This window comes from Narcine bancroftii, chromosome 7 (assembly GCF_036971445.1).
Source record: "Narcine bancroftii isolate sNarBan1 chromosome 7, sNarBan1.hap1, whole genome shotgun sequence".
Lineage (NCBI taxonomy): Eukaryota > Metazoa > Chordata > Chondrichthyes > Torpediniformes > Narcinidae > Narcine > Narcine bancroftii.
In genome coordinates, this window is record NC_091475.1 from 8936713 (window position 1) to 8950707 (window position 13995).

The window sequence follows — 13995 nt, forward strand, 5'->3', positions numbered from 1 at the left end:
AAGTTAAAATCTGAGCAATAATTTTACATCAATAGTAAAACTGAATGCTGGGTTTCTAAACTAACTTGCCGTGGAAAGTCAAGGGTGCAGCAAAATGAAAAATGCTTTGTCTACTTTTGCTGGAGGCATTGTTTGGTGAAGTGCGTTCTGGCCTCGTACGAGCTGCACTAATTGGAAATGATGCGGAATAAGGACCATTTAGGAGTATGACATTTGCTGACAAGCAGTGTGCCCAAACGATTGACTGCATCAAAAAGGATTGCTTCCAATTAACAGAAGAGGTAAGAAATGGCAGATAGATAAGGATGAGGCAATCTGCACAATTTGTGATTACAGAATGAATGAGTGTCCATTAACAAAAGTGGAAAGGGAAATGATTTGTGTGTGTTTATTGACTGAAAATACCCAGCCTGTCTAAAGTTATTATGAAGAAGCTAAGGAACGTTCAGTAAGCATGATGGGAAGCTGACTAAATGCGGAATTATAAGAGAGACCGCATTCAAAATATTGCAGAATCCAGTCTTTGAAAATGGATCAGTACCAGAAATAATCTCAAGATTTGGCACTTTACATTATATTGAACTGCAAATTGTTCTAGCTCAAAATAATTTGTTGAAATACTATATTAAATAAAGCATTAGGTATGCAAAATAAACTCTGTAAAACACATTAAATTGCTCTGAAGAATAATCTTTGGAAAAAAGTTGGATAAGTCATGTGTAAGTGGCTAATGCGGCAGCAGAACTGCTTTAAATTGGCTTCTGGCATGCAACCTCTACTCATAAAAATTTTTAGTGAATGTTACTCCGTCAAGTATTTTTACAATGGTTTCCAATGAATTAAAATCGGTTCGTGGCTGAAAGTGCAAATTATTTTTGAAGTCTTATTCATAACACATTTTATTAGAAAGTCATTTTAGCTCAGCTGATAACATATTTATAGGATTTCAAACCTTACTTCATCCCAAAAGTATAATTCTAGGCAGTAGGGATCGCCTACCTAGAGGTCATCAGTAAATTGGAAGGGGTGTAGGGGAAGTTCATATCACTGGGACTAGAGGGCTTGAGGTGTAGGGTGGCACAGTTGGTGTAGCGGTTAGCACAACACCTTTGCAGCGCCAGTGATCAGTCCTGGGGTGCGAATCCCACACTGTCGGTAAGGAGTTTGCACGTTCTCCCTGTGTCCATGTGGATTTTCTCCAGGTGTGGCTCCAATTTCCTCCCACCCATTCGAAACGTACTGGGGGTGGAGATTAGGTGGCATGGACCTGTGCGCTGAAATGGCCTGTTACCGTGCTGCTTGTCTAAATTTTTTGGGGGAAAAAACCTTTAAAGAACCTATGAAGGCTGAGTATAGGAAATCGAGGTGTAAACTTATGGAGGTTTATGTAATCCTGAGGGGCATGGATAAAGTTCACTGTCTTTTTCCCAGGATAACTTACTTTAGCACTAGTGAGCAGAGGTTTAAGGTGAGAGAGCAAAGATTTTAAGAGGGACCTGAGGGCCAACCTTTTCACTTAGACGGTGATCCGTATCTGGACAATCAGACAGAGTAAGTTATAAAAGCGGGCACAATTTTGATACTCAAAAGACATTAGGACAAATGTATGGATAGGAAGGGCTGAGAGGGATATAGACCAAATGCAAGCAAATGGCCCCAGCCCAGGACACCATGGACGAGTTGCACAGAAGGGCTGTGTCACTGACTGTTCCAATGTCAGAAGTTTGGATCTTGTTTGATAATGAATACAGTGAATTTTAATCCTTTTCCCATAGTGAGCCACTATGCTCTGAAACAGCCAAATCCTGCTGTCTCATGCTGGAAGTTGCAGCCTACACATATCCTGGAACCCAGACCTAGCACAGGAGTTCATGACACATTAATTTCAATTGGGATTGATCTGGAGACAAAGGAAAAGGGAGTTTTTAATTGTATTATTTTGCTCTATTTTACAGGTTATTCCCTGGTTACATAGGAACAAGTGGCAGGATGGACTTATCAGCTGTGATTGGGCTGCAGTTGTCTTCTACTGGGTAGTACCGGGGTCTTTCTGCATGCCTGCCCTCCCTGCTCCGAGCCATAACAATTGGGAGCTGGGTCAAGTCAGGCAGAGCCAGGATGGGTCAGTGACGCCAGCTTGCAACCGCTCGTCCCATTACCCTGCTTTGTTCATTTCTGACCTACAAACAGTTCATATCCATGAAAAGTTCTCCAGTTAACACGTGTTGTAACCTGTTGACTCAGCTTTCTATAATTACTTTGAAGTATTTTAATGTTTTTAATAACTTTATTGTTTAAAACTACTTTAATAATATTTATTTAATTATTCATATATACTGTACAACTCCGATTATCCAAAATGGTTGGGATTGGGCCTATGTCAGATAAATTTTTTTTGGATAACTGGTCTTTTTTTTAAAACAGCCCAGAAGCAACAGCATATCCCTTGTTTCAATGTTTAAACAACAACAAACAACAAGGGAAGGCTTTTTATGTATTAAAGTAATATTTAATTCTCACCAAAAAAAAGCTGGCTGCAATGCCACCAATCATCAACACCTCCCCACAACTGCTGATCCCCGGGGAGGCTTCCCAGGCCGGTGGAACACTCACTGGCGAGTTGGCGGCCTCCTGCCTCCCCACGCCCAAGTCCTGACTCTGAATCCTCCCCTAGGTCTACCACACATCAGGGAGTCTGGTGCGCATGTGTGGTAGTAGGCCGAGGGGAGGGTTTGGAATCGGCATCGGGAGCCCCTGTGCACTGAGGGAAGGGGATAGGGGGGAAGGGGGAGGGGAGGGAACGCCACTGAGCCTGAGGTCCCACTACTGCCTGGGAGGCCACTCTCCTAGATAACGCTGGGGCAAGGGCTTCTTCCGACCACTTGCTGTTGGGAGTCAGCGGCATGCAGTTTGAGAGGGAGAGTTGGAGAGAAAAGTCAATAGGGGAATGTAAAGAAGAAATGGAAAGAGAGAGGGGAGGGAAACGAGGACAATCGATGTTCTAATTTCACATGGAGTGAATTTTTTTTCAACCTGTGAAGTCAGTTTGGCTCCAAAAATATTTTGGATAAATGAGGATATCTGATTTGTTTTGGATGTCCTCAATTGTCAAAAAAAATTTTTTTTAATTGGATAAATGAGGATTTTGGAGAATCCAAATTCAGATAAATCAGAGTTGTTCTGTGTATCAATTGTAATCACCTTTAAACAATGCATCAGTGAATGCACCAGGTTTCATTTCTGATTTCAAGGGCTGTTTGCGTGTTCCCCTTGTGATCGTGCGAGTTTCATCAGGTTGCTCCATTTCCTCAAAGATGCGCAGGTTGCTGGGAGAATTGGCCACTGGAAACTGCCTCAGGTGTTTGGCACGGCGTGGAGAGAACAAAACGAGTTGTGCGGGATTCGCATAAATGGGTGGGCAGTGATCGATGGTCTCTGTGGGCAGGAGGCCCCGTTTCCGGGCTTGGCCTCTTTATGAGTCTTAAATCCTAGTGACGTGTCTGAAGTATGAAAGTGTATCACAGGCTTTACAACTGGCAAAATGCCAGACTGGTTTTGCTGACTGAGAGCCTGAAGGGGCAGCTTGTGCCCAGGGTCCCTACTCCGTCATCCACAGCCTGATTCCATCTGGACCACACTGCTCATTACAAGGGTGCGGACCAGCCGAGGTAAAAGTGACCATGTGAGAATCACAGAAGGCGATTCCAGGCACTGTCCAGGAAAATCCATTCCAGCATGATACATTTTTCCCCGAATATGATGTCATTTATGTACTCTGACAATAAATCCAAAATATTATGTGGGCTGCATTTGCCTACCCATTTAAATATGCTTTATATCTCTCATCTAACAGTAATATTAAACAAATCAGTATTCTATAGCATATTTCTGCAGTGTCAAATGTCTATCCACCTCGTATTTAATGAGCAAACTAAATACAAATATAGGAGTTGCTAAAATAAATCTGGGCTGCAGTATGAGTTGACTTATTGCATCACATACAAACTGTTGAAGGCAACGTGCTATCTGCTTACTTTTGATAGCCATTTAATTCATGAGGTGCATGAACTTACATCGTTGTGATGTTTTAATTTCTCTTTGCACCAACAGATCACATTGACTGTAATTTGTGCACATGAAAAATATCTAATTCACCTCAGAGGAGGAGCCGATCCATTCACTTATCATGAATTGCATGTCAAACATATGGAGATGTTTCAGAAATGTTCAGGTTTTCACTTACCCTTGACCTTAGAACTAAACAATAATAATAAACTAGTCCTTAATCAAAAAGCAGAAGACCGAAAGTGCTTTTAATCTGAACTAAAGCAAACAGAAAGTGTTGGACAATCTAAGCATGTCAGGCAACATCTATGGAACAACAAAAGAGAGAGTTAAAACTTCAGGTCCGTGAAAAGTCATTGACTGGGTGGTATTGTAAATAGTGGGGAAGATGCCTTGAGGTTTGAGGGACAGACGAAGTGAATAGGCAAGGACATAGCAAATGGAATAATATGCGAGGTCATGTCCTTTAGTAGAAAAAATGGAAAGGTGGTGTATTTTTATAAATGGTGGGAAATTGAACATTGGGGTTTAGGGGGGAGTTGGGTGCTTTATCTCATTAGTGAGGGCATCAAGGAATATGGGGAAAGGGCCAGAAATTGGAACTAGTGTAGAGTAGCTTAGTGTAGATTTACAGAACAGACTCGATGGGCCTAGTGGCCTGCTTCTGTTTCTTTGTCTTGTGATCTTGTGATATGAACCACTGGAGGTTAACATGCCAGACAGCAGGCAGGAAGCAACTGATAAAATGCTCCAATTACCTAAGGCCCTGATGAAGCCACGGCCTGGTCTCCTCAGCCATGTAAGGATATATTTTCAATACAGAGACCACAGCAAAGGTATACCTGATTGATTTCTGTGATGGAAGACTCAACATGTGAAGACAGGTTAAGAGACCAGGCCCATGTTCCCTTGTGTTTAGAAAAATAAGTCAATTGAAATGTATAAAACTCTTATGGAACTTGAGCTGCTTTCTTTGGCTAGGTCAGAAGTATTTACCTGAAGGTAATGTATCTTAGGCTGTGGGGACATTGTCAGTGAGTTTACTCCAGGCAGAAATTGACATATTTTGTGATATTTCAGGGGATGGACCTAGCGTGAAAAAGTGGAGTTGAGGTTAAAAAAAAATCAACTATGATCTTATTGAATGGCAGACTCAATGCCATTTTTTTCTTATGTTCCCGGCTGCGTTCGGTGCTGACTGTTCCAATATTTTCGGATTTTGCCTGGCTCTTCATTCTAAATTCAAAGCAAACTTTTACATTTATCACAGTCTGCCAGGAGTAATGTTTTACAACACAGATCGCTGAAATTACCAGCTACTGAATAGATCAGGTAATGATGAGCATATACACGACCAAATATGCATTAAACTCGGTGATTATGATCTCATGTGTGGTACCTATATTGTAATTAATCCACATGGGCTCATTTTCTGGCCAGGATTCCAGTGGCTAATGCAGAGTAATCGCAGCTTGACTCTTGTTTTCTACCATGGGAAAGTTAGCCAGTCAGCCGAAACCCACACTTGATTCTGTGTAAAGTCTTTGTGCCAAGTATTCATAAAAGCACAGTGGAAATGTCTGGTAAGTCATTATTTTATCCAGAAATGCTATGTGGAGAATTCATTCTAGTAAAACTAACATCAGTCAAGAAAGCCTGGTGTTCCATCACTGCAGTTATTAGCCCAGTAATTTGAGCTTTTAGAAAAGGAAATTCCTTTGACTACTAGCACTTGTTAATTTCAAAGACTTATATGACACATGTTGCACATTTTATTTTCCAAAGGTGAAGAAGGCAATGCTATCAAAATCGTAATTTAAGACAATTAGTTAGAACCCTGTTTTTTTCATTACTGGATCTTCACATGAGCACACCCACATTAACCATGAAGGTATCCCTAACATAAAGGTACAATGTAAAATAAACTCGAGTTTTACACAGTGGTAGTCTTTAACACATAATATTCTCTCGGTTCCAAAGTGAGAATGATTTAGCAGTTTCACTCAGAGGCGTCACAAGGATGGAAATGGAAAAAAAAAACTCGTGAATTAAAGGTGTGTTTAATTTGTGCTGAAGAATAGCTTTGTTCTCTGCTCTGAAGCATTAACCCTGCCTCCTTTTCTAGAGGAGTTACCCAACCCACTGAGAAGTTTCATTAAGATTCTGCTTTTATTTTGTAACTTTGTGGAATCAACACTGGGCTCCACAGACACAAATATTCTTCATGATATCTTAATAATTTTAAAAGAACCACAAGTGTTTAACAAGTGTTTAACTAGAGCCTGTAACAGTAATCCAGTCTGTTTCATGAGCCAAATGAGCATCACCAGACAATTGACGATATAATTCAGGATGTCAGTTGGCCAATTCAAATGGAAAGCACACTTATATTACATAGGTTCCCAATCTCAGATGTGCAAATGCATATTACTTGTATAAACACCAATCCAGGCCCATTTTATCCCATTATAGAACATAATTTTAGAAAGTAGAAGCAGTTGGCTACCTGACTCTTCAAGCCTACCCGCCCTTCAATAGGATCATGGCTGATCTGCCACAGGCTTCATCTCCTTCCCTGTGCCAGTTTCTTAATTCCTTTGATTCCCCCATCTTTCAAACATGTATCTACTGTCTACCTCGTAAACAACCTTCCAACATAGAGAATTTTAGAGATATGTCATTCCTGCAAGAAGTTCCTGTGCTCCTAAATGTTAAACAACTAGCCCCTGAACTTGCAGCTCTGTCCCCTCATTCAAAATCTCACACGAGTGGAAATTTATAGATTTCAATAAAATCTCCTACATTCTAATTTCCAAAGATCTACCTTCTTTAGCCCCTCATAAAAGAAAAATTTTCTCATCTCAGGAATTACCCCAGATTGTCTTTTGGAGTGCCTCCTGTGCTTGTAAACCTATTCTTAAATCATCAAACCAAAATTGTGCACAGAACGCCCAGTGTGAACTCAACTAAACTGTGTGAAATACTTTCCAGCTTCTAAACTCCATCCCTCTTACAAAAATTTATTAAAAATTAGTAATGTAATTGAATTGTATTCTTCAGGGGGTTGTTTTCCATGTCATCGTTTTCTACAACATGAAATTAAGGCCAAGAAACGCAAGTTGAAGAAAATAAATACGGTTTTTTATCTTAAGTTCTCTTTTATCATATAAAATTTTTGCGTAGTGATTTGTGAAATCTGTGAGGGTGAATTTCCATGACCAAAATGGCTGTAACGGAGGTGGTGGGGGGGGGGGGGGGTGGGGGGGGGTGTGGTTACCTGTATTTAGTTACTTGACAATTGAGATTTAATCCAGATAAGTGTGAGGAAATGCATTCAGAAAGGGCCAGAAAAGCAGAGGCAATATGCAATATAAATTGGAGGATATTGAGTGATGTTTCTAGACACTTATCAGGTCATGCTGAGCAAAAACAACATGATTAAAACGTTTGCTTTTTCCAGAGAAAACAACCTTGGTTTATGCAACAGTTCCTCTTTACAACATTTTGTCAGCCCTGGCAACGTCTTTGCAAATTTCATTTGCAAATGTTGTGGGTAACATTGTGTATGGTTCTCATGTGTGGTTGAAGTAGCTTGATATGAAGATCCAGCATAAGCTCTTGGTTCTTATGTTCTCTGCCTTGACTGACAAAGGAAATCATTTCATGTGCTTTAACCTTCTTATTGATTTGACTTGCGACTGTTACTGAAAATTGTTGTTGAAAGTTTTCCACCATCAGCCCATTTTATGTTAGTTCATTGCAGTTCTCCAAAGGCATAACTTTTTTTTGAATATTTTATTTTTGATTTTCAAAGACTCCTACAAATCCAAACAAACAACAATCTCTTTCAACAATGGTATATAACAAAGGAGGAAAAACCCAACACCCAACCCCAACCAACCAATTTTCCCTTGCAACCGCTGCAATCGTGTCTGCCTGTCCCGCATCGGACTTGTCAGCCACAAACGAGCCGGCAGCTGACGTGGACTTTTTACCCCCTCCATAAATCTTCGTCCGCGAAGCCAAGCCAAAGAAAAAAGAAAAATATAACATACAGAGTCTATTTTTCACCTACCCTTCTCCCTGGCCTCCCATACCCTAATGCAACAAAGAAAAGATTATATAAATTAAATACGAAGAACCAAATATTGGTAAAGTCACACAAACCCTTAAGGGAAATTAAGAAAAACACAAAGATAAGGAACAAAATACAAGAGTCCAACTTCTGCACCATAACCCACTTCCTTGATCCCAATCATTTCACGACTGGCACAGATTGTTGCAATTCCTTTATTCAGAAGGGGTATAATTATTTCTGCCACACCCTAACAAATGTGTCATATTTCCCCCTTAAATTCTACGTGTTTTTCTCCAGGGGAATGCAACTCTGCATTTCCATCTTCCATCGTGTAATATTTAGTTGGGAGCTGGATTTCCATGTGGCCGCTATACATTTCCTAGCTACCGATAAGATGACCTTCACGAAGTGAATTGGTATCTGGACAGTTTAAAAATCATGTCCATAATGTTCCTCAGAAAGTATAATTCCAGATCATGTGGAAAATCCACCTTTGTAATTTTTTTTTAGAATGTCCCCCAGGTGGATCTCACCTTTGTACACAGCAGGTTGAATGGATAAAGATTCCAATCTCTGCACCACACCTAAAGCACATTTCAGAGATTTCCGCTTTAGATTTATGTAGTTTTTGTGATGTGAAGTATAGTTGATACAGGAAATTATACTGCACCGACCTGGACCTGGCATTAACAACTGTTATCCCGACACAGGTCTGACCAGCAGTGCTCATGGATTGTTGTGCCCAAGTCCAACTCCCACCTTTCATTTGACTTGTGTAATCTCGACTTTGGGCCCTCACTTCAGAATAGGAGATACATCATAGAGATGAACTTGCGCATATTCCCCTTTCAAATTAGAATCTCTACCTTACTACATATGGGCAGGACCATAGACGGTCCCAAATTATCCCTTAAGGAAGATCTTAGATAAAGATAGCAGAAGTAAGTTTTATTAGACAAATCATATTTATTTGTTAGCTGTTTGAATGACATAAGCTGCCATTGCTCATAACAATCTCCAAATGCATTACTTCGCACTTCTCTAAATTATATTCTATTTACCATTTTGCTGTTCAACCGACTGGATCGTCCATATCATCCAACAGTTTAAAGCATTCCCCTCACTATCAATCACTCTACATATTTTCGACAATATTTATGATTGTGAAATATGTCAGCTTTTTAATGCAAATATTTGTACCTGTAATAGTAGTGTTCTTCCAGATCAAATTACCCAGCTGTCCATAGAACACTACAGCACAGTAACAGCCCCTGGGACACATCCAGTCCACGCAGGACTATTATTCCACCTAGTCCCACTGACCTACACCTGGACCATAGCCCTCCATGTCCCTCCCATCCATGTACCCATCTAAATTTCTCTAAATTTTCAAATTGAACCTGCATCCATCACTTCTGCTAGCAACTCGTTCCACACTCTCATCGTTCTCTAAATGAAGAAGTTACCTCTAATGTTCCCTTAAACATTTCATCTTTCACCCTTAACCCATGTCCTTTTGTTCTTGTTTCATTCAATCTCAGTGGAAGAAGCCTGATTGCACCTACCCTATCAATACCCCTCATAATTTTGAATACCTCTACCAAATCTCCCCTCATTCTCCGAAGCTAACTTATTCAGCCTTTCCCTATAACTCAGCTCCTTAAATCCTGGCAAACTCCTTGTAAAATTTATCCACATTCTTTCAATTGTAGCACAGGAAGCAATCCTGAGAGCACAGACCTGGAGGTCTTTTCTTTTAACTTAGCTCCTAACTCCCTGAACTCACTTTACAGGACCTCATCACCCATCCTGCCCTTATCATTGGTCCACATGAGGAGTCAACACCTGGCTGCTCACCCTCTCACTTGAGAATGCTGTGGACTCAATCTGAGGTGTCCCTGACCCAGGCGACATATCATCCGGGTATCTCAATCTCCTCCTCAGAATCACCCAACTGTTCCCCTAATCACTGAATTCCCTACTACTACAGCTCACCTCATCCTTCCCCTTTCCCTCTGAGCCAAAGGACCAGACTCTGTGCCAGAGACCTGACCTTTGTGGCTTTTTCCTGGCAGGTCTTCCCCTTCAACAGCATTCAAAATTCTATCTGCGTTATCAAGGGGAAAGGAGTTCCCTGCACTATTGCTTACACCCTTTCCTTCCCCTGACAGTCACCCAGTTACCTGCCTCCCTGTCACTCCTATCTATCACCCCTTCAGCTTCCCAAATGATCCAGAGTTCATTTTGCTGCCACTCCAGATCCTCAGCACAGTCTGTAAGGAGTTGTAACTAGGGGTCCCGTCCCCCGCAAAGTAAAACTCACACAAGCACCTACCTTTGCTGTGGGTTTTAAGGAATCCCACTCTCGCTGCAAGTCCTGTCCACTGCAAAGTAAAATCTCAATTATGCAGACAGTTCTACGTTGATGTTCATCATCCATGCTTATGTGTCTTGTTTTACTCTGCCCTATTAATGCAATGCAATGATTATTCAGTGATTAGTTGGCTGGCTATACTTTCAGCTCAGCCAATAAGAGAGGTTGAGACACTGGATGGCAAGGATTTATTTCGCCAGCCAAGGAATTCTCAGAACTTTGAATCAAGGTAAGTGGTCAAATCTTCAACACTGCAACAAGAAGAGCTTTGTTAACACTCAGAGGATTGTGAATCTTCAGAAATCTCTACCATTCAAGCCACTGAATCAAAATAATATGCTATGCTGAACAAATTAAGGATTCCTGAATTCATATATAGGCCAAGAACATTAAAAAAAAACTGGCCATGAAGTGTTTCCTTCTGGTGCTGATGGGAATACATTTCAAATAACAAGACTAAGATTCATCATCCAGCCATTACAATCAGATCAAATGTATAAAGAAACTTAAAATAAAATCATATCAGCTTTTTTAAACTTGATTGGCATGGTACTTTATCAAAACATATCAAGGCTGCATCTTCTGGTATGATGGACAGTTAAACTCAATAATGAGTGACAATTGGGTTTTTTGCCATATCTGTGGCATTCAAGATTGAGTGGCAGCTGCAACTTGCCATTGACAGGTCTAAAGCTACAATGAATCATGGATTCATATTGTTATTTAAAAATTGTAATATGTAATCAAGCCTCTCACATCTTTCCACCCTCTCCCCTTAAGCACGTCCACATAGTATTTGTCATTTGTCAAGATTGAGCCATGGCATATTAACTCCTTTAGTCTTACTCTATCAGAGACCTTCCCTTTGTTCTCCCATTCCATTCCCCATCCTCTCTGCTACTGAAAACTAATTTGTCATCTCACTTTCCCCATTCCGGAAAAGGGCATAAGACCTAGAATTTTATCTCTGTTCCTTCTTTCCATGGACGCTGCCTGGCCTGCTGTGTATTTCTGGCACTTGAAAGTTAGGCTGGGTTTAATTTTCTTGAAAAGGAGTAGTTAGTTGGGGGGGCGGGTCTAGTGGAGGTCTACCAAATTAGGAGAGCCATAAATAGGGTAGAAAGTAGGAAACCTTATCTCATAGCAGTGGCATTTATTTGAGGAAGGGGGCAAGAGTTTCTTAAAGGATCTGAGAGGAATGTGTTTATACAGAGATGCTTCGAACCTGAAATGCACTGCTCAAGAATGTGTCAGCCAAGAACACTCACGACATATCTAACTGAGGATGTAAGTTGTCATTGCATAGAATATTACAGAAATGCACACACCGTCAGTAAAGTGAATAAAGCTGCTGGAACTTAACAATAAAGATCTGACTACACTCACCCATAACAAGAAAGAAAATCTATATTTAAAGTTGAGCAATTTTAATATATCCCATTAGTATCAAAAACTGCCAATAAAAGTACTGTCACTCAGGATGCTGGTCTAACAATGAAAAGATTTCCAGGTGTGAAGGATGATCCTGATTGTATATAAGCTAAGGAAATAAATCCCTGGCTCTTTGTATGAAATCTTCCAACCGATAATGAGCTTTATGCTTCCCACAATCAATAATGCTGGACAGTGATATCATCTCTTCACTGTATGAAATGCATGACTTGGACAGAATTAACTATTTGAGGCCTTTTGGGGGATTTTTTTAAAAATCAGAGGAGAAACCGATTAAATTTTCATCTTGAAATTCTTTTCTCTGCGATGTTCATGAGCACTGTTGGAAAGGCCAGCATTTATTACTCATGGTCTAATTGCTCTTGGGAAGCTGAAGCAAGCCACCTTCTGGAACCACTGCAGTCCATCTGGTGAACATATACCCAGAGTGCTTTTCATTAGGGAGTCCAAGAACTTAAGGACCAGCAGTGTATTCCCAAGGCAGGAGGTTGTGTTATGTAAGGGACTTGCAGCTAATGGTGCTCCTCTCTTCTTTATTGGTACAAGGTTTGTAACTTTGGAACATACTGTGGCATAAGAGAGGGCTTACAATACATCGTACAGAAGGTACACACTGCAGTCACTTGTAGAGATAATGAAAATACAGGGAGGTTGTTGGAATGCATGCCCTGGGATCACTAAATTCCATTAGCCACAACCATCTTCTTTTCTGCAAGATCTGACTCCACCTAATGCAATGATCTTCCACTGAACCCTATTGACTTCAGTTTTATCAAAGATCCTTGATGCACTTTCGGCCAAACACTGTATTGGTGTCAATAAGTCAGACTCACTTCACTTCTGCAATTCAACTTTGGTCAATGTTTGGTCCAAAGCAACAAAGACGTCTGGCAAAATCCCGAATGGGCACTGTTGCATGGGTCGTTGGAGAGTGTTGCTTCATAACACTACTGACAACGCTTTGTCAATGGTTGAGGGTTGACTGAATGGGCAGTAGCTGGCTAGATTGCATTTGCCTTTATCATTTTTACAAAACAGTTTTGCGGATACTTACCCCAGCTGTAACTGCACTAGAACAGCTTGGTTAGGGTAATGGTTGGGTCTAGAGAGCTATTCTACAGCCAGCCTCTTGGACATTATCTGGTCCTAGAGCTTTTATTGAACATAGAACAGAGAACTGACAGCACAGGAACAAACCCTTTGGTTCATGATTACCAATTTTAACTAATCCCACCTGCCTGCTCATGGTCTACATCTATCCATTCCATACCTCGTTCAGTGCCTGTCTAAATGCCTCTTAAATGTTATCATCACTTCCTCTTCCACCACTTCCCCCTGGCAGTGCATTCCACCCACTTACCACTCTCTGTATTAAAAAAAACACTTCCCTCACAAACTTCCTTTAAGCTTACTCCTTTCACCTAAAAGTTAACGCCCTCTCATGTTTGACATTTCCACCCTGGAACAAAAAAAAATGATTCTGTCTATCTACTCTACCTTGCCCTCTCATAATTTTATACCGTTCTATGAGGCTTCCCCTCAGCCTCTGACACTCCAGAGGGAACAATCTAAGTTTTGTTCAAATTCTCCTTATGGCTAATAGCTCTAATCCAGGCAACATCCTGGTGAATCTCTTCTGCACTCTCTCCAAAGTCCCAAAAGGTGGCTTAACCAATGTCTTTTGCAGCTGCAACATGACTTCTTAATTTTGATACTCAACAGCCTGAATAATGAAGGCAAGTTTGCCATATGCCTGTTTACTACCTTATCTCCGTGTGTTGCCACTTTCAAGAAACTGTGGACTTGCACCCTAAGATCCTTCTGTTCTCAGACATTCGTTGATACCTTGCGGAATTAACTCAACTGACTAAAACTTGTTTAAGTCATGATGGGGATCCGCAGGGGAAACAATGTGAATCATCCATTTTGCACTTCTAGCTGAACATGGTCACGTGTGTTTCAGCCTCATCTTTCACACTCGCACCACTGAGGTAGAAGATGTTCTTGAGGGTATTCTTCTCCTGTC

The 13995-nt window shown here is 40.8% G+C and overlaps 1 long non-coding RNA gene across 3 annotated transcripts in view; it reads right to left on the bottom strand.

Annotated features, from left to right (window-relative positions):
* Window positions 1-5836: 5836 nt before the first annotated feature.
* The window catches only part of LOC138739762 (uncharacterized), a 135260-nt gene continuing 127101 nt past the window's right edge, over window positions 5837-13995 (bottom strand). For 2 of the 3 annotated variants that reach the window (XR_011342399.1, XR_011342401.1), the window contains 2 exons: window positions 10479-10609; window positions 5837-7883 (listed from right to left, as the gene is read on the bottom strand). This is a non-coding gene — a long non-coding RNA (uncharacterized lncRNA). The remainder of the gene's footprint in view (window positions 7884-10478; window positions 10610-13995) is intronic. The other variant, XR_011342400.1, reaches the window with a different exon arrangement.